The sequence below is a fragment of the Salvelinus namaycush genome, chromosome 19 (genome assembly GCF_016432855.1).
Source record: "Salvelinus namaycush isolate Seneca chromosome 19, SaNama_1.0, whole genome shotgun sequence".
Taxonomy (NCBI): Eukaryota; Metazoa; Chordata; class Actinopteri; order Salmoniformes; family Salmonidae; genus Salvelinus; species Salvelinus namaycush.
In genome coordinates, this window is record NC_052325.1 from 47,489,653 (window position 1) to 47,502,623 (window position 12,971).

The following is a 12,971-nucleotide window of genomic DNA, read 5'->3' on the forward strand; positions in this document are numbered from 1 at the left end:
CCGTTTTTGTTACAGTTTTTCGTAAAAAAAAAAGTTTTGATCTAAGGGATAATGAAATCCTCTCCTGTTGTTTTTGTGTGTGTGTGTGTGATGTGTGCGTGCGTGCTTTTGTGTGTGTGTGTGTGTGTGTGTGTGTGTGTGTGTGTGTGTGTGTGTGTGTGTGTGTGCATTTGTGTGTGCCTGTGCTGACTGTCCAGGTGTGTGTCTTCACCAGTGTGTCTGACACAATCTGTGGCACACTGTGTTTTGCACACTAATTCCAGTGCCTCGCACCCAGCACATCAGATATTTTGGAGTGTGTCATTGATTTGCGGATCGAGCTCTGCGCTCCTTGTCCTTCACTTAGTGTTGAAATCAATGCTCCTTGCCTTTGACCATGCATTAAAACCCAACCCTCTACCCCTCCTCTCTGGAACATTGACTGTGGCTTACAGCCTGTGGTAGTCTACTGTAGCTGTGTCTGTCCTTGAACCTGTGATCTGGCCTGTGATGTACCCTTGACTGTGTTATTATCAAGAAGTGTGTTTTTATCTGTTTAAAATTCACCAAATTGAATTCACTTTGATGTGTGGTAAATGTGCTTGACCATGTGTTTCATTACAATAAAGTACAGTCATCTTCTACTATATGTGACAATGGGTAAAAGAGGAATAGAAGGAGGATGAGAGGAACGGGTGAGGGAGGAGAAGACTAGAGGGAGTAATGGAGTAGTTAGGAGAGAAGGAGACAAGTGGATGAAGAGAATTTAAAACCTGATAATTTAGAGGAAAGAAAGGAAAGAGGAGGAGGAGAGAAGAGCGGATGGGTTGAGGGAGGAGAGAGGAAGAGGGATGGATAGGGGAAAAAGGGAGACAGAGAAGATTAGGAAGGAGGGAGGAAGAGGGGATGGAGGAGGAAGAGAGGGAGGAGGAGGAGGAGAGGAATTGAGTAAAACAAGGTGTTCTGTTGTCTTGTGTTGCTATTGATTGACTTTCTGACTAGTGAACAGCAGCAGTGGAAGGCAGCACCCTACCGCTAAGTAGACAGCTAGACTCATACCGGGACAGCTGTGTGTGTGTGTGTGTGTGTGTGTGTGTGTGTGTGTGTGTGTGTGTGTGTGTGTGTGTGTGTGTGTGTGTGTGTGTGTGTGTGTGTGTGTGTGTGTGTGTGTGTGCGTGCGTGCGTGCGTGCGTGCGTGCGTGCGCGTGTTTTTGCATGTGTAGTCAGAATGGGAAGTATGTTTGTGATCGAGAGATTTGTGTGTGTGTGCGTGCGTCCGTGCACGCGTGCGAGTGTTTTAGCTTGTGTGTGTGAGTATGTATGTGTACAATAATCACACATACCACATAGTCAGACGACCCATCACGTTACCTTGCCCCTGCAGGTTTGACCTTTAACCTTTGCATTCCTGTAGGAAAGTTCACTGTGTTTTCACTCACCACCTGCAGAGACATTGGCTCCAGACTGCTAGCCTAGCATCCATCACTGTAGTGCTGCGATGTGTGTTAACACTCACATGTGAAATAGTTGTTTTCACGTTGAGCTTAAATTTCACGTTAACAGAATAACATGTTTTAACCTCACATGTGAATTGCAGTTTAATATGTGAAATGTGCGGTTTCACACGTTAAAAACCTTCAGATGTGAAAATCAATAAATACACACGGCGAGACATGGCTTAACGTGACCACACCCCCGAGTAGTGTACAGCCGTAGTGTACTCCTGTTACCCCTATGTTAAATTGCCTACTTTAATCATATCCCGACAATGGCTGTATAAATATTTTATCTTACTATAAACATGTTGGATATGCTTTTGGATATGTCATTTTGGCTGTATATATATTTTATCTTACTATAAACATGTTTGATATCCTTTTGGATATGTCATTTTGGCTGTATATATATTTTATCTTACTATAAACCTTTGCATATGTCATTTTGGCTGTATATATATTTTATCTTACTATAAACATGTTTGATATCCTTTTGGATATGTCATTTTGGCTGTATATATATTTTATCTTACTATAAACCTTTGCATATGTCATTTTGGCTGTATATATATTTTATCTTACTGTAAACATTTTGGATATGTCATTTTGGCTGTATATATATTTTATCTTACTATAAACATTTTGGATATGTCATTCTTTATCATACTTCCATGTCGTCATATCAACAAACTACATCACACCTAAAAACGCTTTCATTCTAAATGTTAAAATGTCAGCATACACAGATACTGTTGCATGGAATGTACTGTACGTCACGATTATCAACTAGCTAACTAACCCTGCTTTTAAAATGCAGAAAAGCTGTGTGGTAGCATTTTGTTTGAACTATAGTACATGTAGGTGAAAAGACAACCGTATTAAGTTTCATTTTCTGCCCAAGAACCAGGTTAGATGAACCTCATGGTTGCAGGCTATTATGTCGCGAAGATGGAAAGCTGTGGGCTTCGTTTACCCAATACATTTATGTTCGAAGCAAATCAAATCAAACTTTATTTGTCACATGCGGTGAATACGACAAGTGTAGACCTTGAAATGCTTACTTACAAGCCATTAATAACCAACAGTTCAGTTCAAGAAGAGTTAAGAAAATATTTACCAAATAAACTAAAGTAAAAAATAACAATAACGAGGCTATATACAGGCGGTACCGATACTGAGTCAGTGTGCGGGGGTGCAGGTTAGTTGAGGTAATTTGTACATGTAGGTATGGGTGAAGTGACAATGCATAGATAATAAACAGCGAGTAGCAGCAGTGTACAAAACAAATGGAGAGTGTGGGGAGTGTCAATGTAAATAGTTTGGTGGCCATTTGATTAATTGTTCAGCAGACTTATGGCTTGGGGTAAGAAGCTGTTAAGTAGCCTTTTGGACCAAGACTTGGCACTCCGGTACTGCTTGCCGTGCGGTAGCAGAGAAAACAGTCTATGACCTGGGTGACTGGAGTCTCTGACAATTTTATGGGCTTACCTTGACACCGCCTATTATATAGGTCCTGGATGGCAGAAAGCTTGGCCCCAGTGATGTACTGGGCCGTACTCACTACCATCTTTAGCACCTTACTGTGGATCTGGGGACCAAATCTTTTCAGTCTCCTGAGAGGGAAAAGGTTTTGTCGTGCCCTCTTGGTGTGTTTGGACCATGATAGTTTGTTGATGATGTGGACACCAAGGAACTTGAAACTCTCGACCCGCTCCACTACAGCCCCGTCAATGTTAATGGAGCCTGTTCGGCCCGCCTTTTCCTGTAGTCCACAATCATCTCCTTTGTCTTGCTCACATTGAGGGAGAGGTTGTTGTCCTGGCACCACACTGCCAGTTCTCTAACCTCCTCCCTATAGGCTGTCTCATTGTTGTGTCATCAGCAAACTTAATGATGGTGTTGTGTTTGGCCACACAGTCGTGGGTGAACAGGGAGTACAGGAGGGGACTAGGTACACACCCCTGAGGGGCACCAGTGTTGAGGATCAGTGTGGCAGACGTGTTGTTACCTACCCTTACCACCTGGGGGCGGTCTGTCAGGAAGTCCAGGATCCAGTTCCAGAGGGAGGTGTTTAGGCCCAGGGTCCTTAGCTTAGTGATGAGCCTTGTGGTAAACGCTGAGCTGTAGTCAATGGATATCATTCTCACATAGGTGTTCCTTTTGTCCAGGTGGGAAAGGGAAGTGTGGAGTGCTACTGAGATTGTGTCATCTGTGGATCTGTTTGGGCGGTATGCGAATTAGAGTGGGTCTAGGGTATTCGGGAGGATGCTGTTGATGTGAGCCATGACCAGCCTTTCAAAGCACTTCATGGCTACCGACGTGGGTGCTACGGGGCGTTAATCATTTAAGCAGGTTACTCTCGCTTCCTTGGGCACAGGGATCTAACTGTAATGTGTCTGCTTGTAACATGTAGGTCTTACAGACTCGATCAGGGAGTGGTTGAAAATGTCAGTAAAGACACTTGCCAGTTGGTCCACACATGCTTTGAATACATTTCCTGGTAATCCGTCTGGCCCAGTGGCTTTGTGAATGTTGACCAGTAAAAAAGGTCTTGCTCACATTGGCTTCCGAGAGCGTTATCACACAGTCATCCAGAACAGCTGGTGCTCTCGTGCATGCTTCAGTTTTGCATGCCTCGAAGTGAGCACTTCATCACCGGTAATTTGCCAACACTTGTTTGTATCTAACTGTAATGTGTCTGTGTGTAGCTGGTGAGATGAGTCAGGCACAAGACAGCAGATATGAGTAATGAAAGCAATTTTACTCAATAATATAACAATACACGTCGTATAAATACAAGGCCACAAATACGAATCGCAATACAATAAACAATTACTCACAAACAAACATGGGGGAACAGAGGGTTAAATAATGAAGAGGTAATTGGGGAATTGAAACCAGGTGTGTAAGACAAAGACAAAACAAATGGAAAATGAAAAGTGGATCGGCGATGTCTAGTAGGCCGGTGACGTCGACCGCCGAACGCTGCCCGAACAAGGAGAGGGACCGACTTCGGCGGAAGTCGTGACACTAACTAGCTATGTGTATTGCATAACATTTGCTAGTTAGCTTGTAGTAAGGACTAGTGAGCTGTATCAGTCCAAATAACAGCTATAATATTCTTCTGCATTTGGATATTTATGCAACCCTGTAGATTCCACTGTGTAGGTCTTGATATCACCATAGGCTACTTTGGGCCATTTTGTAGGGTTGCCTCCATAGCTGGTCTCTGGTAAGTTGAAAGGACATATAGGCAAGCCAACAAGAATCAACTTATTTTCTAAATACCCTGACCGTTCAAGGGCAGGCAAAGACTGGAAGTAGTTACGCAACATATTCAAGACTAGCGAATTAGATTGCGTTTACCTTCTCTCACTAGCCAGACTGCTAATGTTAGTTAACAAAAGACTAGGGGTAAACAAACAGTGACGTACTGTCAGTGTTAGCAGGTCTGGTAACAAATTAGAGTTGCAGAATAATCATGTTTTTGTGACAGCCAAGTAGGTTAAAATCAAAACGTGAGGCTACTGAAAACATTTATTGAAACAACAAAAAAGTGTCAGTAGTATGCTGAGGATGACACCAAAGTTAGGCTAATTTCATGGTAGTAACCGGATTTCCCTATGAAAAACGTTCACGTGAAAATTTCCCTTTCACACGTGGAATTCCAAGTTCACATGTGAAAATCTAATTTGCATCCAAGTTCACATGTGAAAATCTAATTTGCAGGTTCACATATGAAAACCATTCACATGTAAAAAAAACAAAAAAATCCACATGTGAAAATCACAATGTGGAATTGCAAGATCACATGTGAAATATATTACATGTAAATATCTAATTTGCAGTTTGATATTTGACCGACCGGCTCAATTCGGTCTTATGTAGCAAAGTTTAAAATTGTGTTTTTTTACATTGGATAAAAATAGACAATGGTATATCATACTCTACAGTTATCACTACTCAGGATATGACTCAGATGCAGACACAGGAGGCGCATAGCACAGTTCTCAGATGATTTATTGTAAACACGGGGCAGGCAAAGGGCAGGTCGAGGACAGGCAGGGGTTTGTGATCAGGTCAGAGACAGGCAGGTACTGGATGGCAGGCAGGCTCGGGATCAGGGCAGGCAGAGGTACGTAATTAGGTCAGAGTCAGGCAGGTACAGGATGGCAAGTAGGCTCGGGGTCAGGGCAGGCAGAATAGCCTGAACCGGGAAAACTGGGAAACAAAACATGAGAAAAAATAATATGGGAAAGCATGCTGGTAAGACCTGACAAGACAAGATGAACTGGCAACAGACAAACATAAAACACAGGTATAAATACACAGGGGATAATGGGAAGATGGGTGACACCTGGAGGGGGTTGGAGACAAACACAAAGACGGGTGAAACAGATCAGGGTGTGACAACAGTTGAGGAACAATGGGAAATTAATTATGCTTTGAAAGTTGATAATCTTGTAACTTCACTTTTGAGAAAATGGCCCTTGAATGTTTTGGTACACCTAGTGGAGAGCTCGTCTTTGTCTACACCCATTCAGCATCATTCACACCCTCTTAAAGACTTCTTGCCGCACGGATCCCTTTAGCGGGATCATTTTCGTAAACAACCGCTAAATTGCAGAGCGCCAAATTCAAAAATAATACTAAAAATATTTATAATCATGAAATCACAAGTGAAATATACCAAAACACAGCTTAGCTTGTTGTTAATCCACCTACCGTGTCAGATTTTGAAAATATGCTTTACAGCGAAAGCAATCTAAGCGTTTGTGAGTTTATCAATCACTAGACAAAACAGTAAGAACAGCTAGCCGCAAATTAGCTTGGTCACGAAAGTCCTTACCTTTGATAATCCGAGCTGATTGATCCGAGCGTTCTGACCTGACAACAGCAGTCAAGCACCCAATCTAACTGGCTAATGTTGGCTAGCTTGCTAGCTACTTCCAGACACAAATGAGAGAACAGTTCACTGACCATTTTACTCGCCCTAGCATAGCTGGTTAGTCTGTTTTATGTTATTCAGAGCATTGGTGACTGCAGCTGTGCTGTTGGCAACAATTTAATGATGCTTTTTTGCCAACATTTACACCAACGGGTGTTCGTAAATTCATCAGTTATTCTGCGCTTTGACACACTCAGACGAGAGTGCTCTGAAACCGGCGTAGATAGCCAGAGTGATATTACCAACTACTTGTTCCAGAAGGCCTTTCCTCCAAAAACGCATTATGATAAAAAAAATATGTTTCCAGTCAAATTCGTCTCCTGTGAAGTTCACCTAGTTTCCTGAAACGAGTCACATATGTGAAAAACTTTTGTTAAATATTTATCTTTTATTTGTATTTACAAGTGTCCGAAAACAACTTTCCTTTTTCACAATTTTTATTTTTTATTTTTATTTTTTTAGGAAATACCGTGTTGGTTTACATTTAATGTATAAAAGGTCCAGTATAGTCAAAACTTTCCAAGTGGAAAAATTATGTTTAAACTGTACAACGAGTTTAGTGGACTATTTTAGATTTTGGCTTCAAGTTTAAAATCACAAACATCCTCCAAAAGCAAAAAGTTACGTGTCATGACGTGTTTTTCTCAAAGAAGTCGAAGTTACTTTACCAACGGGAAGAGTTTGTACATATAGTAGGTCTCTCTGGCTGTTACTGGAGTTTCTTTACTGTGATGAGGAAAGGAAAAGACTGCTGCCTTTAGAGCATCTTTTATGCACCCAGTTATGCGGTGATCCTTCTAGAGTGCTATTTGTTATCGTTTTCCTGCTTACACAGAGAGAAGGTGAAAGTGGTAGCAAGAAAGAAAGAGAGGTAGAGGTAGATGGAACAAATGAAGGAACTAGGCATGTGTGCGCTTGCGTGCCTGGGTCCCCCATGGGGACATGAATAGGGCCTGAGGTCTGAGGCCAGGTGTCAGAGCATGGGGCCACTAACTGTCATTGTACCTATCTCTGTCCCCTCATCCCCCATGACAATAGGATGTCCATTGTTGGTGTCTGGCTAAACATTGACGGTGGTTGGGGGTTAGAGGTGTGTGTGTGTGTGTGTGTGTGTGTGTGTGTGTGTGTGTGTGTGTGTGTGTGTGTGTGTGTGTGTGTGTGTGTGTGTGTGTGTGTGTGTGTGTGTGTGTGTGTGTGTGTGTGTGTGTGTGTGTGTGTGTGTGTGTGCTGGACGTGTTGGACTAAAGTGAAAATCAATGTTACTCCTCTGTGGCCACAGATTGTGCGTGTGCGTGTGCTGGACATGTTGGACTAAATTGAAAATCAATGTTGCTCTGCTGTGGCCGTAGATTGTGTGTGTGTGTGTTTGGGTGTGTGTCACACAGCGAACACAGGTGTTTGAGGTAATGGCAGAACCGTCACAATCAGAGGACACTGGAAAGGTCAAGCCAGGGCACGTTTACCTTTAAGTGAGCCCTGCAACCTATGACACACACACAGGCTTATGACAGACGCACAAAAACACTGCTCTCCCGCTGTTATATTCTCAGCTCTTATACAATGGACACAATACATATTTACCATGTGTGAAATATCTGCTACTAAAACAGCTATTTTCTGAAATACAGATGATCACAAATAAGTTCCTAAAGTCCATCCACCACATTATCTTTTGGTTATTTCGGTGGCGAGAAACAGCAACTCTAATTAATGTGATTCCAGAAAACCCATTTTCTGAGATGCCCGTCTTTTCTCCCTCCATTGCCCAAGCAGAACGGGCTTTAATAAAGTAACTCTGTAATGAGTGTCTGAGCAGAGACAGACGGGCCTACGGGCCCTACAAACGCACACACACGCACACCTACCCCCCCTACCCCAGACACACACACACACACACACACACACCTGCCCTTAGGATGGATATTAAAGGGGTTACTAAACAGTGTTCAGTGTCTGTGGTAGAGCTGGAACAGGATCTGAGCATCAACCTTTCAGCTAGAGTTAGAAGTTAGAAAAATTGATTGAAGTGTAATTCCACAACGATACAATAATACAAAATAAAGCCATTTTAGAAAAACACATTGTGGACCACTCAAATTGAGTTTTGAGACACTAAATACCATCATGGTCAAACATGGTGAAGGCATCATCTATAATACATTACATAATCTATACACGTGTACAGTACGAATAAAAAAATCCTGACCAAATCATTTTTGAAAATAGTAAAAGGACAATTAACAGTTTGACGCGAACCAACACATTCTCAAATCAAATGTTATTTGTCACATGCTCCACATACAACATACAGTGAAATGCTTACTTACAAGCCCTTAACCAACAATACTGTTTTAAGAAAATAGAGTTAAGAAAAAATATATATATATTTACCAAAAGTAACACAATAAAATGACAATTATGATGCTGTATACAGGGGGTACCGGTACTGAGTCAATGTGCGGGGGTACAGGTTAGTTGAGGTAATTTGTAGGTAGAGGTAAAGTGACTATGTACAGATAATAAACAGTGAGTAGCAGCACCGTAAAAACAAAGGGGGGGTCTATGCAAATATTCCGGGTGGCCATTTGAGTAATTGTTCATCAGTCTTATGGCTTGGGGGTAGAAGCTGTTAAGCAGCCTTTTGGACCTTTTGGGCCTTCCTCTGACACCGCCTAATATCCAGGTCCTGGATGGCAGGAAGCTTGGCCCAAGTGATGTACTGGGACATACGCACTACCCTCTGTAGCGAGTTATTGTCAGATGCCGAGCAGTTGCCATACCAGGTGGTGATGCAACCGGTCAGGATGCTCTCGATGGTGCAACTGTAGAACTTTTGAGGATCTGGGGACCCAGAGAGGGAAAAGGCGTTGTTGGGCCCTCTTCAGGACTTTCTTGGTGTGTTTGGACCATGATAGTTTGTTAGTGATGTGGATGTGAACTTGAAACTCTCGACTCGCTCCACTACAGCCACGTGAAGGTGAATGGGGGCGTGTTCGGCCCTCATTTTCCTGTAGTGCACGATCATCTCCTTTGTCTTGCTCATGTTGAGGAAGAGAGGTTGTTGTCCTGGCACCACACTGCCAGGTCTCTGACCTCCCCCTATAGACTGTCTCATCGTTGTCAGTGATCAGACCTACCACCCTTGTGTCATCAGCAAACTTAATTATGCTGTTGGAGTCTCGGCTGGGTTTCCCCTTGTAGTCCGTAATAGTGGGCAAGCCCTGCCAAATCCGACGAGGGTAGGGGCTGGTGTAGTAGGATTCAATCTTAGCCCTGTATTGATGCTTTGCCTGTTCAATGGTTCGTCTGAGTGTATAGCAGAATTTCTTATGAGCGTCCGGATTAGTGTCCCGCTTCTTGAAAGTGGCAGTTCTGGCCTTTAGCTCGGTGCGGATGCTGCCTATAACCCATGGCTTCTGGTTGGGATATGTACGTAGTATGAGGACGATGTCGTCGATGCACTTATTGATGAAGCCGGTGACTGAGGTGGTACATTACTCAATGCCATTGGATGAATCCTGGAACATATTCCAGTCTGTGCTAGCAAAACAGTCCTGTAGCGTAGCATCCGCGTCATCTGACCACTTACATATTGAGCGAGTCACTGGTACTTGCTGCTTTAGTTTTTGCTTGTAAGCAGGAATCAGGAGAATTATGGTCAGATTTGCCAAATGGAGGGCGAGGGAGAGCTTTGCACGCATCTCTGTGTGTGGAGTAAAGGTGGTCTAGAGTTTTTTTCCCCTTTGGTTGCACATGTGACATAATGGTAGAAATTAGGTTTAAAAAGCATTTTCATGATTGCTTATGGCCTCATAAAGCTCGTTGAGTGCGGTCTCAGTGCAAACGTCGATTTGTAGTGGTAATTAGATGGCTACGAAAAATATATATGAATACTCTCTTCGCAGATAATGTGGTCTACAGCTTTTCATGAGGTACTTCTCCTCAGGCGAGCATCACCTCAAGACTACTTTAATATTAGACATCGCACACCAGCTGTTATTGACACATAGACACCCTCACCCCATGTTTTACCGAACATACAGTTGAAGTCAGAAGTTTACATACACTTAGGTTGGAGTCATTAAAACTTGTTAAAACTTGTTTTTCAACCACTCCACAAATTTCTAGTTAACAAACTATAGTTTTGGCAAGTCGGTTAGGACATCTACTTTGTGCATGATACAAGTCATTTTTCTAACAATTGTTTACAGACAGATTAATTCACTTATAATTCACTGTATCACAATTCCAGTGGGTCAGAAGTTTACATACACTAAGTTGACTGTGCCTTTAAACACCTTGGAAAATTCCCCAAAAATATGTCATGGCTTTAGAAGCTTCTGATAGGCTAATTGACACAATTTGAGTCAATTGGAGGTGTACCTTTGGATGTATTTCAAGGCCTACCTTCAAACAGTGCCTCTTTGCTAGACATCATGGGAAAATCAAAAGAAATCAGCCAAGACCTCAGAAAGAAATTGTAGACATCCACAAGTCTGGTTCATCCTTGGAAGCAATTTCCAAACGCCTGAAGGTACCACGTTCATCTGTGCAAACAATAGTACGCAAGTATAAACACATGGGACCACGTAGCCGTCATACCGCTCAGGAAGGAGACGCGTTCTGTCTCATAGAAATGAACGTACTTTGGTGCGGAAAGTGCAAATCAATCCCAGAACAACAGCAAAGGACCTTGTGAAGATTCTGGAGGAAAAAGGTACAAAAGTATCTATATCCACAGTAAAACGAGTCCTATATCGACATAACCTGAATGGCAAGGAAGGAAGAAATGGGGAGAAAGGGAGAAATGTCCTATGGTCTGATGAAACAAAAATAGAACTGTTTGGCCATAATGACCATCGTTATGTTTTGAGGAAAAAGGGTGAAGCTTGCAAGCCGAAGAACACCATCCCAACCATGAAGCACCGGGGTGGCAGCATCATGTTGTGGGGGTACTTTGCTGCAGGAGGGACTGGTGCACTTCCAAATGGACAATGACCCAAGCATATTTCCAAAGTTGTGGTGGCAAAATGGCTTAAGGACAACTAAGTCAAGGTATTGGTGTGGCCATCAAAAAGCCCTGACCTCAATCCTATAGAGAATTTGTTGGCAGAACTGAAAAAGCGTCTGCGAGCAAGGAGGCCTACAAACCTGACTCTGTCAGGAGGAATGGGCCAAAATTCACCCAACTTAATTGTGTAACGTTTGACCCAAGTTAAACAATTTAAAGGCAATGCTACCAAATACTAATTGCGTGTAAGTAAACTTCTGACCCACTGGGAATGTGATGAACGAAAGAAAAGCTATATCACATTTGACATTGTCCCTAAGCTTGAGTTAATTTGCACACAAAAAATCATACAATGATGGAAAGACCTGTGTTTTGTTAACGCAGACAGAGAAGAGCTCCAACTTCTTAATCATAGCCCCAATTTTGTCCCACACATTGAATATAGTTGCGGAGAGTCCCTTTAATCCTAGATTCAGATCAGATCATTCAGGCGAGAAAAAACATCACCCAGATAGGCCAGTCGTGTGAGAAACTCAACATCATACAAGCGGTCAGACAAGTGAAAATGATGGTCAGTAAAGAAAACTTTAAGCTCGTCTCTCAATTATAAAAATGTGTCAATACGTTGCGCCTTGATAACTAGCCCACTTCTGTATGTTGTAAAAGCATTACATGGTCGCTGCCCATATCATTGCATAGTGCAGAAAATACACGAGAGTTCAGGGGCCTTGCTTTAACAAAGTTAACCATTTTCACTGTAGTGTCAAAATGTCTTTCAAGCTGTCAGGCATTCCCTTGGCAGCAAGAGCCTCTCAGTGGATGCTGCAGTGTACCCAAGTGGCGTCGGGAGCAACTGCTTGCACGCGCGTTACCACTCCACTATGTCTCCCTGTCATGGTTTTTGCGCCATCAGTACAGATACCAACATGAGCAGCAGCTACGTTTGGCTACATACGGACCGTTAGTGGAAGTCCTGCGAGAGAGTAATGTTAATGTGATGTTAATGTGATTGGATGTTAATTTTTTGACTAGGCTACCTGTATTTGACATTGTGTTGTTATTTCACTAAACACTAGATGGTTTAATTTTATTTTTGGCAGTAAAAAGAGGCTACTCAGGCGAGAAAAAAACCTCACCCAATTGTATAGCCCCTTTGGAAAATATAAATGGTTTAAATGTTTAAAATGTGAAGATTTTTATTTATTTTTAAAATGTGAATCGCATACCCCAGTTTAGGAATACCTGATCTAAGTAATTGAGTAAAACACTTAACACGAAAGTAATCCAAAGATGGGTAGTTTGAGCGCGCCGCCATGTTTGTTTTTCCGGTCAACCAAAGAAAAGAAGAGGAGACAAGATGAGTTTGGTCTCTTTGCAGTGTGCATGTTGAAGGGGTGTGTCGTCTACCATCATTCAAATCCCTTAATTTCCTTCCGGAAGTTTACTCGAAAGATGAGTGAACCTTCCCTCACCTCATTTTGTATAACATCTTTGGCCTGACAGACATTTACGTGACACACAGAATGCATTGTATAAT